The following is a 24,638-nucleotide window of genomic DNA, read 5'->3' on the forward strand; positions in this document are numbered from 1 at the left end:
GGTCATCTAGCACAGCACATCTTTGTCAATCCACCATAACATCTCCTCCTGCACCTCACTCACAGTCCAGCAGTTTCTCCTGTTCTCCGCATCCCGCCTTCTCTCAGCACTGCAGCCAGCTCTGAGTCCTGCAGTTGTGGTCATGCAAAAGAATGTTTCCTCCTACACATGGCAAAGGTAAGAGCGTGAACTTCACCATCTACAATCTGTTGGCCACAGAAATACTGCCTTTCTGCCAGGTGGATAAAGACGGTTTCCAAAAGTTGATGGCCATTGCAGTCCCCCAGTACCAGTTACCTAGTCACCATTATTTCTCAAAGAAGGCTGTGCCTGCTCTACACCAGCATATCGCCGACAACATCACCAGTTCCCTGAAAAAAAAAACTATGTCTGCCATGGTGCATTTTACCATGGACACCTAAACGAGCAAACATGGGCCGGGGCATTACATCTGGCTGCCTGGGCACTGGTGGTTGAGGGGGCAGGTGGTCAAGGGGATGCTCTACAAGTCTATGAATCCCCAAGGCTTGTGGGACAAACCTCTGTATCTAACAATTCCACCACTGCTTTTGTCTCCTCCACCAGAGCCTTGGCAGGCATTGAGTTCCTGTCACTGCACAGCAGGAATCCCAAGCTTTGTCTTCTGTGGTCTCCCATTCCTCTCCAGCCATAGTGGAGACTGCTCAGCAATTTCTTCGATCCCAGCGCTCTGCTCACACCAGCATTGTAGGTTTGGTTGCTGCTGCCACCTCTGGTCCAGCTATAGCAACGCATGCTGGCCAGCAGCGAACGACTACAGGGACTAAGTCCTCCTTTTGGTCCACTGAGCATGCCCTTGGGACGATCTCTCATTGGAGATCGGAGGTCACATGTTCAGGTCCTTCTCCAGCTCGGATTGGACCATCAGGGGGGTCCCGGAAGGACGCGGCTATAAAAGGTTCGCATGGCCGCCCTGTCATGCGCTATGATAGACGCTGATGCTATAACGCTAAGGCTAGTTTCACACTAGCGTTTATGAGCGCAGCGACGGCCTGTGCACTGCCGCCGCTAAGCCCCGCCCCCTGCCGCGCCCCGCCGGTAGCTCCGCCCACCGGCGCATTACGCTGCATGCGCCCTGCGTCCCCTATCTTTATCACAGGGGGCGCAGGCCGTGTGAAGTATGCGTTTGGCGGCGCATGCGTCCTTTTGACGGTGCGCCGACCTGCGCCAAATGCAACCTGCTGCAGTTTGGTTGCGTCGGCGCACCGTCAAAAAGGCGCATGCGCCGCCAAACGCATACTGCTCACGGCCTGCGCCCCCTGTGATAAAGATAGGGGATGCAGGGCGCATGCAGCGTCATGCGCCAGTGGGCGGAGCTACCGGCGGGGCGCGGCAGGGGGCGGGGCTTAGCGGCGGCAGTGCACAGGCCGTCGCTGCGCTCATAAACGCTAGTGTGAAACTAGCCTTAGTGTGTGTGAGATGACGGATGTATGAGACTGGTGACTGACTCATTAAGATTCCCCCTCCTCTGATACGTATGAGTTAGGGTTCAGGAATCAGAGTAGCACCATAGTTCTAGCACTGCTTAGCGCCGCAGTCTAGTCTCTCACCATTCTCTAGCACCTTGGGGCGTCGGCAAGTACAGGCCTTACGTACCGCTGCTACTGCTGTGTCTGCCAGAGCAGCGCCGCGCTCTGTTGAGTGCGCTTACCAGCACAGTTGTTAGGCTGGTTGATGGTTATCACCAGGGCAGACATTGCATTCGCTCTGAGCGGTGCCACATATAGCAGTGAGCTGTGACGTTAACAAGTCTCGCTTACACGCCGGCTAGTGTGGACTCCGTGAAGTAACAGAGTCCGCCTCTGCAAGCATCGGGTCAGGGGTTACCCGCCGGTGTCCGGCTTTTTCATACTTTACATCTCTCCTCATTGCTTAGCTGCAGGTTATCCCCTCTGCACGGTGGACCCCGGGCTGCGAACGCACCTCAAATCCTATTACCATCTTTATTATTGGGTGTGTTCCGTCAGCCCTTAACAGGCCTCCACCTGTGCTTTTATCCTCTCCCTTAATCAGACATGCGTTGCAACAGGGCAGACTAAATTTCCTCCACCTCTGTACTGTGCAGCCATGGCTCACTGCAATCAGACAGGTTTAAATTAATATGCCTTGGAGATCTCAGTCACACAGCTCAAGAGATGTGGATAGGTAAGAAGGCCGAGTTAGAGCAATGGCTGTCTCCACTAAACCTGGAGCCTGGGGAGGCCGTGTGCAATAATGGTGCAAACCTGGTGGAGGCCCTACGGTGTGGCAACCTCATACACATGCCTTGGCTCAGGTCCTCAACCTGGTGGTAGAGCAATTTATATGCCACTATCTCAGCCAGGATGCGCTACCGCTGAATGCATTTTCGCTAGTTGCTCACTTCCGATGATCGCACGCCGCAGGTCATCGACTTGCATAGTTGCAGAGGTCTCTAGACTACTGGTTAACCATATGATTAGAGATGTTCCAACATGTAGGAATTCCACTCTGCACATGTTGTAGTGGCTGTGGCAGCAGCGACGAGCCCTGGTGCAGTATTATGTCCTTTTGCATAACCTGGAACAATGCAGTCAGGATGTGGTGCACATCATGCTTGCATAGTGCACACAAGTGAAGGACCTCTACACCCTTCTGCACAGTTTTGAAAAGACTACTAATATGGTTAGCGCTGACAATGCCATCATCAGCTTCATTATTACTGTCATCTACATACTGAAGCACAATTTGAATAGTCTCCATGAGGAGGTGATGTTGGAGGAAGAGTTGGAAGCAGAGGAGGATGTGGAAGGGATAACAATATCTCAAATTTCCGGGTGCCATGGGAGGGTGGCTTACAGAGATCAAGGGAGGACTCATGGTACTAGTCAAAAACTGTTAGTGAAGATGCAGGCGCCAAGGAATAAACTGAGGAGGACGAGGTGATGGACGCCCAACAGTCAGGAGATGAAGAGGATAATGATATGCTCTCTGTTGTCCATGGTTGGCAGGAAGGGACAGAAGAAGCAACCTTGAGTGTTACCCCATCACCAACTAAGCATGGACTTGGACCTCATGGAAGCACCCGACACATGAGCGCCTTATAGCTGCACTATCTTCAACATGATGGCTATATTCTTTGGATTAGAAATAGTTCTGACTACTGAGTTGCCACTCTGTTAGATCCATGGTACAAGAGTAAATTTAGCCAGATGCTTCCCCCTCTGGAAAGAGATGTGCACATGCTGGAGTATCAAAATAAGCTTGTAGACAATCATAAAAGTGTTTTTCCCCAATACAGCAGTGAGTCATACAGAGAGCATCCCAGTTGTAGACATCTAACCCCGGGAACACCAAGGCATCATTGTCAAAACATTAGCAGCAGTGTAAGTGACAGAAGCAATTTCTGTGAGTCGTTTAACACGTTTTTTAGACCAGCCTGTGCACCAGCAGAACAGAGAACAAGTCTGTCACGCTGTGAACGACTGGAGAGGATGGTGCAGGAGCATCTGGAGCTCAATATCAATGCCATCAAAGGTGTTTGGACCCTTTTACATTTTGGTCTTCAAAATTGGAAAAGTGGCCTGGGCTCAACTGTCAAACCTTGAAGGTTTTGTCTTGCCCGGCAGCCAGCGTTCTATCAGACCGTGTCTTCAGCACTGCTGGTGGTGTACTGACAGATAAGCACATCAGGCTGTCCCCTCAAAGTGTAGACCGCCTAACTTTCATCAAAATGAACAAATTATAGCTCTCTGATGATGTAGTTTTTAGTGTCATGTATTCATCTCTCATTATTGCAGTCTGTGCCATCTTTGTGGTGTCTTTTGTGCCGGGTGTTGCTACTGCTGCTGATATTATAAGCAATTTTTTGAAATGTGGAGACTCCAAGTTGGGTCTCCATCAAGTGGGTTGCCTGTGGTGGAAAGTGTGTCAGAGATGTGTAATACTGTTTCTACTATGTGGAAATTGATGCCACTTTAGTGCTATGTGACAGTTATTTTTTGAAATGTGGAGACTCAAAGTTGGGTCTCCATCTGGTGGGTTGCCTTTGTAAATAGGGCTCCCAGACAGACAGGCCTGCATGTTCAGTCAACTACCTGTGCTACTATTCTTACATTTTTCTATCAATAAGTAGTCTATGAATCTGATGTTTGTGCCATCTGAGTGTGGATGTAATAAAATAAAAATTGGATGTGTTGCATGAGGTATGATGTCTCCCAGCTAAGAAGGTTTACACTGCTCCATTAACCACCAGGTCCTCATTGAAACTTCAGTTCCAAGCTGTAAATGCTGGACCAGACCCTGATACCTCATGTATGGGACATGGCTAACTGCTGTTGCACCATTTGCCAATTTCTACTGTGAGTCAATCAATGCCACTTTTCATGGTGTTTGCCCCTAATTTTAGCTGTTTGGGAAGCTTTTTGTCACCCCTTAAGGTGTTGTCTATGCGTTTGGTTTTGCCTCCCATTGAATCTAATGGGGTTTAGGTACGTTCATCAAGCAGTGGTCCATTCAGCGAATCCAAGCCGTACTTTAAAAGGTTCGCTCATCTCTATATGTCACAAGCGGTATACCCTTCAGTTCACCTGTTGCAGATCAGGTGAGGAGACATCATATCCATTGTACAGTCTCTGCACTATTTTCTTTACTGCTGTACTTCTGGATATTCTGTGAAACTTCATAATGTCTTGCTAGTGTATTTTCTACTGCTGCTGTGTACTTTTTCTGGCATGCACTTTTTGCAGGAGGATATGTGCTTTCCATGTATTTGCCATAATTTATTCATCATCACAGGGTACAGTGGTGTTGTTTGACTGCAGCACCACTCAGAGCTGTGCAGGAAGCTCATCTACCCAGTGTCGAACATTCCCACTGGAGGACCACCTGAAGCTTGGATATTAATAGAACTTGTGCAAGAAGGTGGAGGAGGACCGCAGTGCCCCTCTCTCCTTTGCATGTGGCCACCCCGTGCACCTTATGTAAATATATTATACTACTACTGTATGTACTTATTGTAGTGCTGCTTAGATGCTGTGCTGTGCAACCTCCACCAGGGGGTGCTGGTGGGGGAGAAAGGTTGCAATAACAGCGGAGCACCACAACGCCACGGTACAGGTGTCACTAGATGGCAGAAGAGTAGTCAGACAGGCCGGGTCAGAAACCAACAAGAAACACAGTACCAGAGGACAGAGCAATACACGTGGTCCGAAATAACCAAGAAAAGTCAGAGCCAATCGGGAGCAGGAATGCCAGAGAAGGAAGACAGACAAACAGATCAGAGGACAAGCCGGGTCAAATATCAAAGGTCACAACATGGAGACCAAGTACTAAGATGAGTGTAGTCACAGGGGAGAGCAGGATATGGACCTAGGTAAATGAGCAGAGAACAAATCAGAGTATAACGGGGTCAGCCTCTCAAGCCGGAGGCAAAAACTATAGCTGATGCTGCCTGCAGGTAGCAGTGGACTGAACTAGCCAGACAGATCCCAAAACAAGGCAGGAAAAGCTAAACCCCCACATGACCAGGCTGGGGAGAAAATAACCAGAAACAAATCCTCACCCGGATCGAGACACTACTGCTGTATTACACTACATTATATCTATATTGTGTATTGTGGGGAGTTTACCCTTTAATTGCCTAGGTATAGAACTAGGTTAGGGAAATTTAAGACATAAAGATGTGGGCTAGGCCAGCAACAGGAAAAAAGGTGGCTGGGAGCTGCTGTTCCCAGTCAGTAGCCTGGGCACGTCTGCCCTTGACAGGTGTGCAACATAGCAGGGACATTGCCAGACACCAAGAGGGGACAAAATTTGTTGGCCTGGACTAAAGAATTGCAAAGAGAGCATTGCCAGACCCCAGGAGGGGAAACAATCTGTTGCCCAGGACTTAAGGACAGTAACACGGGCCCCAGGACTGTGGGGACCCCGCTAAAAGGACTTCAAGCGTCCAGATTCCGGCATGGGGACTTTCGCTTCTTTCAGCCATCGTGGCCATTGTGGGTGCGGCTGCAGATGAAGCTAGGGAAAGAGCAGGACACCAGTGTTCGCACTACGTTCATCTTTGTTATTAAAGTCGTTCTCTCTGTTGGATTGCAAGTTGTGTCTGGGAGCTGTGTCCGTCCAGTCCTTTCTTTCTGTGCAGGGTGCCCGTGGTGTATACTGTGGTGCCCCTGAGGGTTCAGTCACCACAGAGGTACTGCACCTCCTCCTGAGGTGTGGTACCCCACCATTCAGGTAAGGTGGAGACACCTGACCACACTCCAACACCTGCATCCCACACAACATAGTAGTGTAGCAAAGCACCCTTTGGTGGCTCCCTGCTTTGAACACGAAGAGTGCTGGGAGGTGGGTGGAGCTTATTCTGCACCAAAAGAGTGGGAAGATATTAGGATTGGGTGAGTCTGACTAGGTCAGTCTGTGAGAGAAGATCCCCTGAGAGGGATGGATGAAGGAAGTGCTGCAGCACACTTCTGTGACCTGAGTCTGCTGGCACAGAAAAGAGATATTCAGAAAGCCTAAGTCTCCATAAGAAAGATAGCTTTGTATGGAACGTAAGGAGAAGAAGAGAACTAAGGATTAGGGTTAGAGCAGAGCCCTTCCTCAAGTTCTAAGCGCAAGGCCGGGTTCTGGTCCTTGAGGTTGTATGGATACTAATGGTCCTGCAGCAGACACCGGAGGAATAGAAGTTGTTACCACTTTATTCCCACACAAGACTTGGGGGCACAACAGCAACGTGAGTGAGCCGGGACTAGGTAGCAAGGAGTCCCCGAAGCAGGCTACAGCTGTCTGCTGTACAAGTAGAGTTCATAGGAACATCAGAAAGGAGGAACTCCAGTGTAACTCAGTACTGCGAGTACTTCACCATAGGCGCAAGAAGGGAGATGTTCAGAAAAGGCACATGTTGGCGGAGTGTTGGAATGGAGTGCTTCATCTAGCTCGGAGGTTGACTGAGCCCCTGACCCGGAGGACACGGCATGGATGCGGGCACCTGTATGCACAACAGACTGTGAGTAAAGATTATTCCTGCGCCAACACCCTCAGCACTGCTACATCTCTGTGCCTGACACTGCACCATCTACGTCTCTTCCCTATCTCTTCACCTACACTGCCCTGGGACTACTGCCCTGCCTGTGGAGGGCCACAACATCAATGCTGCACCACACCATCTGTCCCAGAGGATCTGTCTGCAGCGTCGGCTTAACATCTTCATTGCCGAACACCACAGGTGGCGTCACGAATCATTCACTCATAAATTTTAATCATCATCCACACGTTCAACCATTCCCCTTTTTCAATGGACGCCCAGGGCCACGGACCGGGTCGCAGCTGCCGTGACATCCCCCATTGAAACCAACAGGCCTGGCACCGAGTACCCCGCCGCCCTGGGTGCAAGGGTGATCCATATACTGACTGTGGCTTTGTTTACTCAGCTGGGACTACCACCCCGAGCCACCTTGTTACACTTGCACCACAAGAATGCAGGAACCCTTGAATATAACCATTTGGCCAGTGCATCTGAAATTGGCCACAGCAAGCAAAATGACATCACTAGATCAAGCCTGCTGGGCTGAGCTTGAGACCACAAGCTGCAAAGACCAGATCCAGACACCGACGTAACATGATGAATTTACTCTTTTTAAATTATTTTATCAGTCATTATTTATGCGGACCCCATAATGTTTATTGGCGAGCTATAGGGCCCCCATATTGCATAGGGCAGCTTTTGGGGTCCAGTACTGTATATAAGGGAGTTAGGCATCATGCTGTATATAGGGGAATTCTTGGTCATCATACCTTAAGTAGGGAAAGTGAGGACCTCACAATTTATGTAGTGAGCCGTAGAGCATCTTACTGAATATAGGAAACTATGTGGGCCCCGTACGAATTACAAGGAGCTGAGTGGGTTCATACTGTATAAAGGGGATCTGTGGGGGACCAATACTGTATAAACTGTATAAAGTGGAGCTGTGGGATATCATCTGGTATATAGCAACTTGTGGGGCCTTCATGCTTTTATAGGAATATATGGGGGCATCAAACTGTAAATAGTGAGCTGAGCGGAGACATTATTTTATACATAGTAAGCTGTGGGAGCCCTATACTGTGTTTATGGAGCTCTGATGGCCCCAAAATGTGTGGCGTATTGTGAAAAAGGAGCTGTGGGGCCCTTATCTTGTGTACAGTGGGTACGGAAAGTATTCAGACCCCTTTAAATTTTTCACTCTTTGTTTCATTGCAGCCATTTGGTAAATTCCAAAAAGTTTTTTTTTCTTATTAATGTACACTCTGCACCCCATCTTGACTGAAAAAAAACAGAAATGCAGACATTTTTGCAAATTTATTAAAATTACAGCCATGAGTTTTCTTGGGAATGATGCAAGTTTTTCACACCTGGATTTGGGTATCCTCTACCTTTCTTCCTTGCATATCCTCTCCAATTACGTCAGGTTGGATGATGAACGTTGGTGGAAAGCCATTTTCAGGTCTCTCCAGAGACGCTCAATTGGGTTTAGGTCAGGGCTCTGGCTGGGCAAGTCAAGAATGGTCACAGAGCTGTTCTGAAGCCACTCCTTTGTTAATTTAGCTGTGTGATTAGGGTCATTGTCTCGTTGGAAGGTGAACCTTTGGCCAAGTCTGCGGTCCGAAAAACTCTGGAATAGGTTTTCATGCAGGATATCTCTGTACTTGGCCACATTCATGCTTTTCAATTGCAACTAGTCATCCTATGCCTTCAGCTGAAAAACACCCCCATAGCATGATGCTGCCACCACCATGTTTCACTGTTGGGATTGTATTGGGCAGATGATGAGCAGTGCCTGGTTTTCTCCACACATACCGCTTAGAATTATCACCAAAAAGTTCTATCTTCATCTCACCAGACCAGAGAATCGTATTTCTCATAGCCTGGGAGTCCTTCATGTGTTTTTTAGCACAACTCTATGCGGGCTTTCATATATATGTCTAGCACTGGGGATATGCTTCCATCAGGCCATTCTGCCATAAAGGCCAGACTGGTGGAGGGCTGCAGTGATAGTTGACTTTGTGGAACTTTCTCCCATCTCTCTTCTGCATCTGTGGAACTCAGCCACAGTGATCTTGGGGTTCTTCTTTACCTCTCTCATCAAGGCTCTTCTCCCACGATTGCTCAGTTTGGCTGGATGGCCAGGTCTAGGAAGACTTCTGGTGGTCCCAATCTTCTTCCATTATGGAGGTCACTGTGCTCTTAGGAACCTTGAGTAATGCCGAAATTCTTTTGTAACCTTGGCCAGATCTGAGCCTTGCCACAATTCTGTCTCTGAGCTCATTGGCCAGTTCCTTTGACCTCATGATTCTCATTTGGTCTGACATGCACTGTGAGCTGTGAGGTCTTATATAGACAAGTATGTGCCTTTCCAAATCAAGTCCTATCAGTTTAATTAAACACAGCTGGACATCAATGAAGGAGTAGAACCATCTCAAGGAGGATCACAAGGAAATGGACATCATGTGACTTAAATATGAGTGCCCAATCAAAGGGTCTGAATACTTATGACCATGTGATATTTCAGTTTCTCTTTTTTATTAAATTTGTAAAAAAAATCTACATTTCTATTTTTTTTTCAGTCAAGATGGGGTGCAGAGTGTACATTAATGAAAAAAAAAGGAACTTTTTTTAATTTACCAAGTGGCTGCAATGAAGCAAAGAGTGAAAAATTTAAAGGGGACTGAATGCACTGCATAGGAAGAAATTAGGTCATCATATTGCATATATGGAGCTATGAAGCATAATAATATTTATATTGAGAAAAAAAAAGAAACACCTAAGAAAAAAGCTCCATTTCAAATCAGCTAATGAATAAAAACATGTTTATTTCAATACATATTAACCCCATTACTTCCAAGGGTGGTTTGCACGTTAATGCCCAGGCCAATTTTTACAATTCTGTCCACTGTCCCTTTATGAGGTAATAACTCTGGAATGCTTCCATGGATCCTGGTGATTCTGACAATGTTTTCTCGTGACATATTGTACTTCATGTCAGTGGTAAAATTTCATTGATATAATTTGCGTTTATTTTTGAAAAAAACGTAAATTTGGCGAAAATGTTGAAAATTTCGCAATTTTCCAACTTTGAATTTTTATGCCCTTAAATCACAGAGATATGACACACAAAAAACTTAATAAATAACACTTCCCATATGTTTACTTTACATCAGCACAATTTTGGAACCAAAATTTTTTTTGTTAGGAAGTTATAAGGGTTAAAAGTTGACCAGCGATTTCTCATTTTTAAAACACCATTTTATTTTTAGTGACCACATCACATTTGAAGTCACTTTGAGGGGTCTATATGATAGAAAATACCCAAAAGTGACACCATTCTAAAAACTGCACCCCTCAAGGTGCCCAAAACCACATTCAAGAAGTTTATTAACCCTTCAGGTGCTTTACAGGAATTTTTTGAATGTTTAAAAAAATGAACATTTAACTTTTTTTCACAAAAAAAATTACTTCAGGTCATTTTTTTTATTTTACCAAGGGTAACAGGAGAAATTGGACTGCAAAAGTTATTGTGCAATTTGTCCTGAGTACGCTGATACCTGATATGTGGTGGGGAACCACTGTTTCGGCGCATGGCAGAGCTCGGAAGGGAAGGAGCGCCGTTTGACTTTTTCAATGCAAAATTGGCTGGAATTGAGATCAGGCACCATGTCACGTTTGTAGAGCCCCTGATATGCCTAAACAGTAGAAACCCCCCACAAGTGGCCCCATTTTGGAAACTAGACCCCCCAAGGAACTTATCTAGATGTGTGGTGAGAACTTTGAACCCCCAGGGGCTTCACAGAAGTTTACAACGTACAGCCGTACAATTAAAAAATCATATTTTTTCCACAAAAATGATCTTTTCACCCCAAATTTTTATTTTCCCAAGGGAAACAGGACCCCAAAAGTTATTGTGCAATTTGTCCTGAGTACGCTGATACCCCACATGTGGGGATAAACCACTATTTGGGCGCATGGCAGAGCTCGCAAGGGAAGCAGCGCAATTTGACTTTTTTGGCTGGAATTGAGATCAAATGTCATGTTGCATTTGGAGAGCCCCTGATGTGCCCAAACAGTGGAAACCCCCAATTCTAACTCCAACCATAACCCAAACACACCCCTAACCCTAATCTCAGCCCTAGACCTAGCCCTAACCCTAACCCTAATGGGAAAATGGAAATAAATGCATTTTTTAAATTTTATTATTTTTCCCTAACTAAGGGGGTAATAACGGGGGGTTTGATTTACTATTTATGGCGGTTTTTATGTCTGGCAGCTGTCACACACTAAAAGACGCTTTTTATTGTAAAAATAGTTTTTGCATCGCCACATTTTGAGAGCTATAATTTTTCTGTATTTTGAACCACAGAGTCATGTGAGGTCTTATTTTTGCGGGACGAGTTGACGTTTTTATTGGTACTATTTTCGGGCATGTGACCTTTTTTGATTGCTTTTTATTCCGATTTTTGGGATGCAGAATGAGCAAAAACCAGCGTTTCATGAATTTCTTTTGGGGGGTGCGTTTACACCGTTCCGCGTGCGGTAAAATTGATAAAGGGGTATTATTCTTCGGGTCAGTATGATTCCAGCTATACCTCATTTATGTCCTTTTTTACGTTTTGTCACTTTTATGCACTAAAAACAATTTTATATAAAAAAATAAGTATTTTAGCATCGCTTTATTCTGCGAGCTATAACTTTTTTATTTTTTCGCAGATGATGCTGTATGGTGGCTCATTTTTTGCGGGACAAGATGACGTTTTCAGCGGTTTCATGTTTATTCATATCCGTCTTTTTGAATGCACGTTATTTCACTTTATGTTCGGCGGTATGATAATAAAGCATTGTTTTTTGCTTTTTTTTTTTTAAGGGGTTCACTTAAAGGGGTTAACTAGTGGGATAGCTTTATAGGGAAAGTCGTTACGGATGCGGTGATACTAGATATGTGTACTTTTATTGATTTTTTTTATTTAGAAAAAAAGAATTTATTAGGGAATATATATTTTTTTATTTATTTTGTGATTTTTTAAAATTATTTTTACACTTGTTTTTTTTTTTTTACTTTATTATATTGTCCCGGGGGGGACATCACTGCCTTTTGTCAGATCGCCAATCTGACACTTAGAGCAGCGCTGTCAGATCGGCGATCTGACAGGCGCTGCTGCAGGCTTCCTCCTGCCTGCTCTCAGCAGGCAGTGAGGAAGACGCCTCTCTGCAGGACCCCGAAGGCCCCCGCGGCCATATTGGATCCGGGGGCCTGCAGGGAGGAAGACTCTCGGAGCGACGCAGCACATCGCATCGCTCTGGGGGTCGCAGGGAAGCTCGAAGGGAGCCCCCTCCCTGCGCGCTTCTCTCCTGTGCCCCCGATACACTGCGATCATGCTTGATCGCAGTGTGCCAGGGGTTAATGTGCCGGGGGCGGTCCGTGACTGCCCCTGACACATAGTGCCGGGTGTCAGCTATGATAATCAGCTGACACCTGGCCACGATCAGCTGCGCTTTTTTCGGGTCGAGTCGGGTTTCATGAAACCCGACTTTTGCAACTGTCGGGTCGAACGCAATCGGCCGATTATCGTGAAAAGTCGAAAGCCGACTGAAACATGAAACCCAATGCAAGTCAATGGGGAAGAAAAGTCAGCAGTGAGTGGAGGGCAGGAAACACACCTACAGTGCCCATTTTAATGCCAAAAACATCAATTCTTATTACTTAACCCCTTCGCACCCGAGCCTGTTTTTGCCTTCGTGACTGGGCCAATTTTTTCAATTCTGACCAGTGTCACTTTATGAGGTCATAACTCTAGAACGCTTCAACGGATCCTACTGATTCTGACATTGTTTTCTCGTGACATATTGTACTTCATGATGGTGGTAAAATTTCTTAGATATGAACTGCGCTTATTTGTTAAAAAAAATCGAAATTTGGTGAGAATTTAGAAAATTTTGCAATTTTCAAACTTTTAATTTTTATGCCCTTAAATCAGAGAATGATATCGCACAAAATAGTTAATAAATAACATTTCCCACATGTCTACTTTACATCTGCACAATTTTGGAAACATAATTTTTTTTTTTAGGAAGTTATAAGGGATAAAAAGTTGACCAGCGGATATCTCATTTTTACAGCAAAATTTACAACACCATTTTTTTTAGGGACCACCGCACATTTGAAGTGAGTTTGGGGGGGGTCAATATGACAGAAAATACCCAAAAGTGACACCATTCTAAAAACTGCACCTCTCAATGTACTCAAAACCACATTCAAGAAGTTTATTAACCCTTCAGGTGCTTCACATGAATGAATGGAATGTGGAAGGAAAAAAATAAACATTTAACTTTTTTTCACAAACATTTTAGTTCAGAACCATTTTTTTTTATTTTCACAAGTGTAAAAAGAGAAAATAAGCCACAAAATGTTTTGTGCAATTTCTCCCGAATACGCCGATACCCCGTATGTGGGGCTAAACCACTGTTTGAGCACACGGCAGAGCTCAGAACGGAAGGAGTGCCGTTTGACTTTTTCAATGCAGAATTGGCTGGAATTGAGATCGAATGCCATGTTGCATTTGGAGAGCCCTTGATGTACCTAAACAGTGGAAACCCCCCACAAGTGACCCCATTTTGGAAACTAGACCCCTTAAAGAACTTATCTAGATGTGTCGTGAACACTTTGAACCCCCAAGTGCTTCACAGAAGTTTATAATGTAGAGCCATGAAAATAAAAAAATATTTTTTTTCCACAAAATGATCTTTTAGAACCCAATTTTTTATTTTTACAAGGGTAACAGGAGAAATTGGACCCGAAAAGTTGTTGTCCAATTTGTCCTGAGTACAGTGGTACCCCATATGTGGAAGAAAACTGCTGTTTGGGCACACGGTGGGGCTCGGAAGGGAAGTAGTGACGTTCTGGAATGCAGACTTTTATGGAATGGTCTGCGGGTGTCATGTCGCGTTTGCAGAGCCCCTGATGTACCTAAACAGTGGAAACCCCCCACAAGTGACCCAATTTTGGAAACTAGACCCCCCAAGGAACTTATCTAGATGTGTGGTGAGCACTTTGAACCCCCAAGTGTTTCACTAAAGTTTATAATGTAGAGCCGTGAAAATAAAAAAATCATTTTTTTTTCCACAAAAATGATCTTTCAGCCCCCAATTTTTATTTTCACAAGGGTAACAGGAGAAATTGGACCCTAAGAGTTGTTGTCCAATTTGTCCTGAGTACGCTGGTACCCCATATGTTGGAGAAAACTACTGTTTGGGCACACGGTGGGGCTTGTAAGGGAAGTAGTGATGTTTTGGAATGCAGACTTTGATGGAATGGTCTGCGGGCGTCATGTTGCATTTACAGAGCCCCTGATGTACCTAAACATTGGAAACCCCCAATTCTAATTCCAACCCTAACCCCAACACACCCCTAACCCTAATCTCAGCCCTAGCCATAGCCCTAGCCTTAACCCTAGTCCTAACCCTAGCCCTAACCCTAAGCCCTAACCCTAGCCCTAACCTGCGTGCCTGCTTTTTTTTTCTTTACTTTTTTTTCTTTTTGTGACAATATCGCTGCCCTGCGATCTGACTCATAGTAACGCCACTTCTCCTCTGATCTCACACTGACAGATGATCAGAGGAGAAGCAGCGTTACTATGTGACAAGATCGCTGCCTGGCACATAGTAACGTGACTTCTCCTCTGATCTCACACTGACAGATGATCAGAGGAGAAGCAGCATTACTGTGTGACAAGATCGCTGCCTGGCACAGCTGTGACAACCAGACGCTGCGGTCTTCTGGCTCCGCTCCATTGCAGTAACCCCGTGACAACTGAATCCCAGTGATGCTTGGCTGTTGTGAACTCTGTGCTCCGCGGTAATAAAGCAGAGGGGTGGAAAGGCAGAGGGGTGGAAAGTTTGTGTGTATATTTGCTTTTACATAAATAAATATGCAACGTGTGAGTCTGTACAAAACAGTAAATCTCTAAATGTGTAATTAAATATCTCTGTCCTATGTGCTTGTTGTAACCCGCATCTCAGAATGTCAACATTCACGGCTCAGTCACCTGTAATGTCATTCATGTGCAGTGCATTATGCCCTTCTGTCTCATGAAATATTACCTAGGCACATAGTAACGTGACTTCTCCTCTGATCTCACACTGACAGATGATCAAAGGTGAAGCAGCGTTACTGTGTGACAAGATCGCTGCCTGGCACAGCTGTGCCAGGCAGCGATCAGCTGTGCCAGGCAGCGATCTATTCACACAGTAATGCTGCTTCACCTCTGATCATCTGTCAGTGTGAGATCAGAGGAGAAGTTGCGTTACAATGAGTCAGATCGCCGGGAAACAAGCAGCTTTCCCAGCGAGCGCTCTCATTGGCTGCTGTGATGCTGACGTCATCAGGACCTGAACCAATCAGGTCTCGATGACGTCGGGGGTCCCAGCATGCATTGTGCACTGGGATCCCTGCGTTATAAGGTATGTGGGGGTCCCGGGGGGGCACAAAACCGCCGACAGTAGATAAACGTCGGCGCTGCACAAAGCCCAGTAAGCGCCAACGTTTATCTACTGTGGGCGGTCGGGAAGCGGTTAAGCTTGTCAACCTTAATTTACTTTATAACAATAGTTAGGCATTGAAGACTGTGGGTTATTTGGCTAAAGTTGTGGGGGGTAGGGCTGGCTCCAGATTTTCGTGGGCCCAGGGCCAAAGAGTGTCACTGGGCTCCTTTAACACATGCCACAATTCATGATCCTCTGATACGGCAGAGAAATAGCGGTATAGTACAATGAAAAATACTTCACTTCTTACATCACATCTATAATAATAAATGCCCTAACCAGCTTCCGGTTGTAACAACTTCCGTCCAGTTGTAACCAGTGACGTCACCACACACACACGCACATGTTAACCCTCAACACACCACACCGCCTCAACACACACTCCTCTCACCTTTCACCTCCACTCATGTCCACTCACTCTTTCACTCCACATACGTTCCTTTCTCTCACTCCGTTTCTCATACTCACACCGTCATCGTCGCTGCCCCGACATCTTCCTCCGCCGCCGCGATCCAGGATCCAGACATTCTCCAGGCCGCCGACATGTTCTTGCGGGACGCCATCTTGGATCCCGATGTCGACCACGCCAGCGACATATTCTTGCGGGACGTCATCTTGGATGTCGTGAAGTCCCGCGAGATTCAAGATGGCGTCGCCACAACAATATGTCGCTGGCGTGGACGACATCGGGATCCAAAAAGATGGCGTCGGCGAAATCTCGCGAGATTACGCCGACGCCATTTTGGATCCCGATGTCGCCCATGCCAGCGACATGTTGTTGCGGCGACGCCATCTTGAATATCGCGGGACTTCACGACATCCAAGATGGCGTCCCGCAAGAATATGTCGCTGGCGTGGGGCGACATCGGGATCCAAAATGGCATCTGCGTAATCTCGCGAGATTTCGCCGACGCCATCTTTTTGGATCCCGATGTCGTCCACGCCAGTGACATGTTGTTGCGGCGATGCTATCTTGAATATCGCGGGATTTCACGAAATCCAAGATGGCGTCCCGCAAGAACATGTCGGCGGCCTGGAGAACGTCTGGATCCTGGATCGCGGCGGCGGAGGAAGATGTCGGGGCAGCGACGATGACGATGTGAGTATGAGAAACGGAGTGAGAGAAAGGAACGTATGTGGAGTGAAAGAGTGAGTGGACATGAGTGGAGGTGAAAGGTGAGAGGAGTGTGTGTTGAGGCGGTGTGGTGTGTTGAGGGTTAACATGGCAAGAGGTGTTAACGACGTCGGCGAAATCTCGCGAGATTTCGCCGACGCCATCTTGCATTCGTGAAATTGCGTCATTTACCTCACGCCGACTTGCTGTGCGGACGCTTGGCATTGCCTGTACCACCATAACTACTGCTGCCTTGGTCCTATGCCTGTTTACTGCCGGTGTCTAATTACTGGACCAATTTGCCTGTACCGCCATAACTACTGCTGCCTTGCTCCTCTCCCGGTGTCTAATTACAGGACCAATTTGCCAATACCGCCATAACTACTGCCTTTGTCCTCTGCCGGTGTCTAATTACAGGGCCAATTTGCCTATACTGCCATAACTACTGCTGCCTTTGTCCTCTGCCAGTGTCTAATTACAGGGCCAATTTGCCTCTATCGCCATAACTACTGCTGCTTTGGTCATCTGCCTGTTTACTGCCGGTGTCTAATTACAAGGCCAATTTGCCTCTACCGCCATAACTACTGCTGCCTTGCTCCTCTGCCGGTGTCTAATTACAGGGCTAATTTGCCTCTACCGCCATAACTACTGCTGCCTTGCTCCTCTGCCGGTGTCTAATTACAGGGCCAATTTGCCTCTACCGCCATAACTACTGCTGCATTGCTCCTCTGCTGGTGTCTAATTACAGGGCCAATTTGCCAATACCGCCATAACTACTGCTGCCTTGCTCCTCTGCCGGTGTCTAATTACAGGGCCAATTTGCCTCTACCGCCATAAGTACTGCTGCCTTGCTCCTCTGACTGTTCACTGCCTGTGTCTAATTACAGGGCCAATTTGCCTCTACCGCCATAACTACTGCTGCCTTGCTCCTCTGCCGGTGTCTAATTACAGGGCCAATTTGCCTCTACCGCCATAACTACTGCTGCCTTGCTCCTCTGCCGGTGTCTAATTACAGGGCCAATTTGCCTCTACCGCCATAACTACTGCTGCCTTGCTCCTCTGCCGGTGTCTAATTACAGGGCCAATTTGCCTCTACCGCCATAACTACTGCTGCCTTGCTCCTCTGCCGGTGTCTAACTACAGGGCCAATTTGCCACTACCACTTCATAACTACTGCTGGGCAATTACAGGGTCAATTAGTATCTGTTTACTCTACAATACTCCAGGACGCCTTCTTCACTGCCAGATAACTGCCAAATAGACTCCTTTACCTGTGCCAACATGAGTCATAACAAAAAGTATGCCAATGCCAGTGAAAGGAAAGCAGCTTTAGCACTACAACAAAAACAACGCCGTGCTAATGAGACTCCTGAGGAAAAACACCATCGCCTTGAGAAGATTAAGGCTTATAAACGCCGTCGCCTCACACACGAATCCCCTAACTCTAAATCCATAAGATTGGCTGAAGAAGCCTCTGCACGCTGTCACCGCCGACAACAGACGGCCTCTTCCTCATCATTATTATTAGACTCACAACAGGATGCTTCCACATCAGCATGTGGAACAATTTACTGCTACACTTCATCCCATATGCCGTTCACTGACACAACTAATCAGCAATCTGTTTCTGCCCTATCAATACCACCATTCAATACCGATGCACAGTATGCCAATGCTAGTGAAAGGAAAGCAGCTTTAGCACTACGACAAAAACAACGCCGTGCTAATGAGACTCCTGAGGAAAAACAGCATCAACTTGACAAGATTAAGGCTTATAAACGCCGTCGTCTCACACACGAATCCCCTAACTCTAAATCTATTACATTGGCTGAAGAAGCCTCTACACGCCATCACCGCCAACAACAGACGGCTTCTTCCTCATCATTATTAGTAGACTCACAACAGGATGCTTCCACATCAGCATGTGGAACAAGTTACTACCACACTTCATCCTATATGCCGTTCACTGACATAACTAATCAGCAATCTGTTTCTGCCCTATCAATACCACCATTCAATACCAACGCACAGTTTCTTCACATACAAGCTGCAGTTAGCCCGCAGACAGTGCAACCAAGACAAATATACGTTGGTCTCAAAACTAGGCGCACCCCATCGGTTGGACATGCACTTCTACTACAACCTCACATTTTCACTAATGATGAAAATAGTATTACCGAACACAGCTGTGGTGACATGACCCATGTATGTGAGCATTGCGAAGCTTTGCATTTTGTAGCAGAGATACCTTCTGATAACAACTTTACGCTCTGCTGTCAGAAGGGTAAAGTCCATGTACCCATACTAAAATATCATGATGTCTTTACACGTTTGCTGAAAGGGCAAAGTGAATTTAGCAAAAATTTCATGGATAATATTCGAAGTATTAACAGTTCCTTTGCTTTTGCCTCCATGGGTGCAAATATTTCACCACCTCCTGGATATGGCCCATACTGTTTCCGCATACATGGCCAGATCTATCATAGAACTGGAACACTACATCCCTCAGATGACCAGCAACGCGCATTTGCCCAACTTTACATTCTCGATACCACTACCACAAACGAACAACGCTTACGATGTAAAGAAAATCAAAAATGTCATCCTACATTGATGAACATTATTGCCCTTCAAATCCAAACTATTAATCCTTTTGTGGAAGCTTATCAAATGTTACGTGATGTGGAAGAACAAGAAAAAATTAAATCTCTACAAAACGGAACTGTCATGCCAAACATCACTATGGCTATTAAACAAGATCGCACTCAAGACCCTCGACGCTACAATAATCCCACTGTCAGTGAAGTAGCAGTCGTGTTTCAAAATGACAATGGTGAGCCACCTTTCAATAGAGACATATTAATTCATTTAAAACCTGATCCCCATAACCCTTTAGCTCCAAAAACACAACAAATTAGTATTCTCCATAGCAATTTGGATGCCCTCCTCTATCCAATATTTTTCCCTTATGGAGACCAAGGATGGCATGATGGACTCAAACAACAAGGCAAAAGTTCGAGGAGGATCACTCAACTCCAATACTATTGCTATATGTTATCTGTCAGAAATTACTTTAATCCACTCCTCAATGGTGGTAAGCTAACACAGCAATATTTAGTAGATGCTTATGTCAAAATCGAAGCTAATCGCCTACATTACATCCGCAAACACCAAAAAGATTTAAAAGTGGAGGATTACTGCCTCCTTCAAGAACATCTACTCAAAAAATCGGTTCAAAAGGGCATCCCTATTGGGAAAACTGTCATTTTACCATCTTCTTTTGAAGGCAGTCCAAGAAACATGCAGCAGCGCTACCAGGATGCTATGGCTATTGTTACAAAGTATGGTCGACCAGATCTATTTATCACCATGACATGTAATCCTAAGTGGAGTGAGATTACTACACATTTAGAACCGTGGCAGCGTGTTGAACACAGACCAGACTTGGTTGCACGTGTCTTTAAAATTAAACTGGAATCCCTCTTAAAAGACATTAGCAGTGGATTATTTGGAAACATCACAGCAATGGTCCATGTCATTGAATTTCAGAAGCGTGGTCTCCCACACGCTCATATTTTAATTATTCTTGACAGCCTGTCTAAATTACGGACTGAGGCGGACATAGACAATATAGTCTGGGCTGAAATACCTGATGAAACAATCTACCCTCAGCTCCATAACATTGTTCTTCAACACATGATTCATGGTCCCTGTGGAGAACACAATCCTAATTCTCCCTGTATGGATCTTGGAAAGTGTAGCAAAGGTTTCCCAAAACAAAACCAACCATATACCATCAAAGAAAAGGATGGCTATCCCACTTACCGCAGACCCATTGGCAAAACATATGAACACCATTCTAAGACGATTGACAATTCATGGGTAGTTCCAAATAACCCATTTTTACTCACCAAATACAAGTGCCATATTAATGTAGAAATATGTGCTTCCATTCAAAGTGTAAAATATTTATTTAAATACGTTTACAAAGGACATGACAAAGCCAACCTTGAAATTTCCCAAAATAACATCCAACATGATGAAACACACCAATTTACGGATACCAGATATGTTAGTGCACCTGAGGCTGCATGGCGGATATTTGCTTTTCCTATGCATAAACAATCTCATGCCATCATTCGCCTAGCCGTACATCTGCCTAATTCTCAACCACTCTATTTTCATGAGAATGACTCTGCAAACAACATCCATCAAAAGCTCAATTCCAATTCTACACTTATGGCGTATTTCAACCTTAATAAGATCGACCACAATGCACATAACTATTTCTACCGCGAAATTCCATAACACTACGTTTGGAAACAAGGCACATGGGAACAAAGAAAACGAGGGGGTCTCACAGTTATTGGAAGAATGTATACTGTTAGTGTGAAAGACCAAGAACGCTATTATTTACGTTTGTTTACTGCATGTAAAAGCTGCTACCAGTTTTGACAGCATTAAAACCGTCAATGGAGTTATGCATGAAACATTTAAGGATGCTGCGTTAGCACTTGGATTATTATTCGATGATAGCATCTGGAGACATACTTTAACAGATGCTTGCATCCTTAACATGCCTTCCCAACTTAGAGACATGTTTGCTTATATCTGTATTTTTGGCCCCCCCAGTAATCCACTTGAATTGTGGAATGAATTTAAGGACCATTTTTTACAAGACTATTGTCATACATACCACAGCAACACTGAAGAGTGTATCGATTGTGAAGGATATGCTATGAAAGATGTCCAAGATGTCCTCATAGTCCATGGAAAAACTTTTGCTGATTATAATTTACCACGCCCAGCAAAAAATATTAAACAACTCCTTAAACAATATGATAAGGATTATGAGTTAAAAAAAGCTGCAGAGATGAAAGAAACTCTTAATCAGGAGCAACTTTTTGCCTATGATGTCATTACTGAAGCTTTACAAAATAGCAGTTTAATACCAAAGTGCTTTTTTCTCGACGGACCTGGTGGCAGTGGAAAGACCTACCTATACCATCTACTTACACATCATTTAAGAGGACAAGGAGAAATTGTGTCACCTGCAGCAACTACAGGAATAGCATCTAACTTGATACAAGGAGGCCGAACAATCCACTCTCTATATGGCATACCTATTCCGATCAATGAAACATCTGTTTCCAGGATTAAAAACGATACAAATGCAGGAAAACATTTACAGAGTACAAAACTTTTTATTATTGATGAGTGCACTATGGTCCAAAAACATGCATTGAATGTGATAGATAGACTTCTACGTGACATCATGACAACAAATGTTGCTGAAAAAAATAAAACACCATTTGGAGGTAAAGTTATTGTTCTTGGAGGAGACTTCAGACAATGTCTTCCCGTCATCGCTCATGGAACAAGAATAGACATTGTAGATTCCTGCATTAAATATTCAGAACATTGGCAACATTTTACCAGACTACCGCTAATTAACAACATGCGCTCCACTGATCCTGAATACAGCACTTGGTTGCTTAAACTTGGAAATGGTGAGCTGTCTAATGAACATAACCTTGGAGAGGATGTCATTGAAATTCCTCCAGACATGCTTTGCACTGGCTCTATAGTAACCGAGATCTTTGGAGACCATATTTGCATTGATGTTAATGACCAACAAAGCCTCGACACTGCTGCATCACATGCTATACTATGTCCGAAAAATGATGATGTCGATTTTCTGAACTGTAAAGTAATGGATCGCATTAGTGGTGATTATACTGTATATACAAGTGATGATTCTGTCGATGCTGATGAGGCAGAGGAATGTGAAAACTACCCAGTTGAATTTTTAAACTCTCTGACACCATCAGGAATGCCATCACATCTCTTAAAACTTAAAATTGGCACCATTGTGATGCTATTAAGAAACCTAAACACCAAGAAAGGTCTCTGCAATGGCACTCGCCTCATTGTCACTGCCTTACTCCGCAACATCATACAGGCTAAAGTGATTACTGGCTCAGCTGAAGGAGACATTGTATTTATTCCACGCATCGATTTGTGTCCTTCAGAAACTGGGTTACCTTTTAAATTAAAACGTCGACAGTTTCCTCTAAAACCTGCTTTTGCTATGACCATTAACAAATCCCAAGGACAGACCCTCAATCGAGTTGGAATTTTTTTGCCCGAACCTGTATTTGCCCATGGACAATTGTATGTTGCATTCTCCCGAGTAAAGCAACGCAGCAACGTTAGGGTCAAAGTGGTGGATACACCACTTCAAGGACAATTGCTACCTAATAGCCCAAAAATCTTCACTAGAAATGTCGTTTACAAAAATGTCTTACTTTAAACTATTTAAGTTGGTCCTGGAATTGATAGATATATAGATATATAAATAATAGTTACATTCTAAATAGATATAGATAATAGACTTCTAAGACTTCTATACATAGCTTGATATATGTTATATATATAAATATTTTAAGCAGATAGATATATCTTACACTAATTATCTCTTTCACATATATGTCATAGACATATTTAAATCCATAAAAATATACATAGGTATAGGTATATATAGATTAAAAAAAAAAGGCAAAAACAAAAAAAATTTAGGCAAACATACGTAGATTTCAACTACATAGCTAACACATACCTACATAACTTAGGTAATAATAATTAATTTTTTATTTATTAATAGCACTTTACATACATCAGTAATACTGTCCTTCTTGAGGCTCACTATGTAAATATCTTATCCACATAAAAACATAGGTGTGATACATCTATCTACTATAATAAATGCGCTAAGCAGCTTCCGGGTTGTAACAACTTCCGTCCAGTTGTAACTGGTGATGTCACAGCACACCTCTTGCCATGTTAACCCTCAACACACCACTCCTCCTCAACACACACTCCTGTCACCTTTCACTATCTCCACTAACGTCCAGTCGCAGGATTTTAGAATACTCAAGATGGCGTGACCGCAAGAACATGTCACCGGCGTGGACAACGTCGGGATTTAGGATGGCGCCGGTGGAAGAAGATGTCGGGGATCGTGGAGCAGCGATGATGACGGTGTGAGTATGAGAGACGGAGTGAGAGAAAGGGTCGTATGTGGAGTGAAAGAGTGAGTGGAGATGGTGAAAGGTGAGAGGAGTGTGTGTTGAGGCGGTGTGGTGTGTTCAGGAGGAGTGTGTGTTGAGGGTTCACATGGCAAGAGATGTGTCACTATCCTCCCGATGCGATAGCATCGGGCCTTAATCTACTATAATAAATGCGCTAAGCAGCTTCCAGGTTGTAACAACTTCCGTCCAGTTGTAACTGGTGATGTCACAGCACACCTCTTGCCATGTTAACCCTCAACACACCACTCCTCAACACACACTCCTCTCACCTTTCACTATCTCCACTAATGTCCACTCGCAGGATTTGAGAATACTCAAGATGGCGTGGCCGCAAGAACATGTCGCCGGCGTGGACAACGTCGGGATCAAGGATGGCGCCGGTGGAAGAAGATGTCAGGGAACGTGGAGCAGCGATGATGACGGTGTGAGTATGAGAGACGGAGTGAGAGAAAGGGTCGTATGTGGAGTGAAAGAGTGAGTGGACGTGAGTGGAGATGGTGAAAGGTGAGAGGAGTGTGTGTTGAGGCGGTGTGTGTGTTGAGGAGGACTGTGTGTTGAGGGTTCACATGGCAAGAGGTGTGTCACTATCCTCCTGATGCGATAGCATCGGGCCTTAATCTACTATAATAAATGCGCTAAGCAGCTTCCGGGTTGTAACAACTTCCGTCCAGTTGTAACCGGTGACGTCACAGCACACCTCTTGCCATGTTAAACCTCAACACACCACTCCTCAACACACACTCCTCTCACCTTTCACTATCTCCACTAATGTCCACTCGCAGGATTTCAGAATACTCAAGATGGCATGGCCGCAAGAACATGTCGCCGGCGTGGACAATGTCGGGATCCAGGATGGCGCCGGCGG

Source organism: Dendrobates tinctorius, unplaced genomic scaffold (genome assembly GCF_039654945.1).
Source record: "Dendrobates tinctorius isolate UK_male_01 unplaced genomic scaffold, ASM3965494v1 ptg000034l, whole genome shotgun sequence".
Taxonomy (NCBI): Eukaryota; Metazoa; Chordata; class Amphibia; order Anura; family Dendrobatidae; genus Dendrobates; species Dendrobates tinctorius.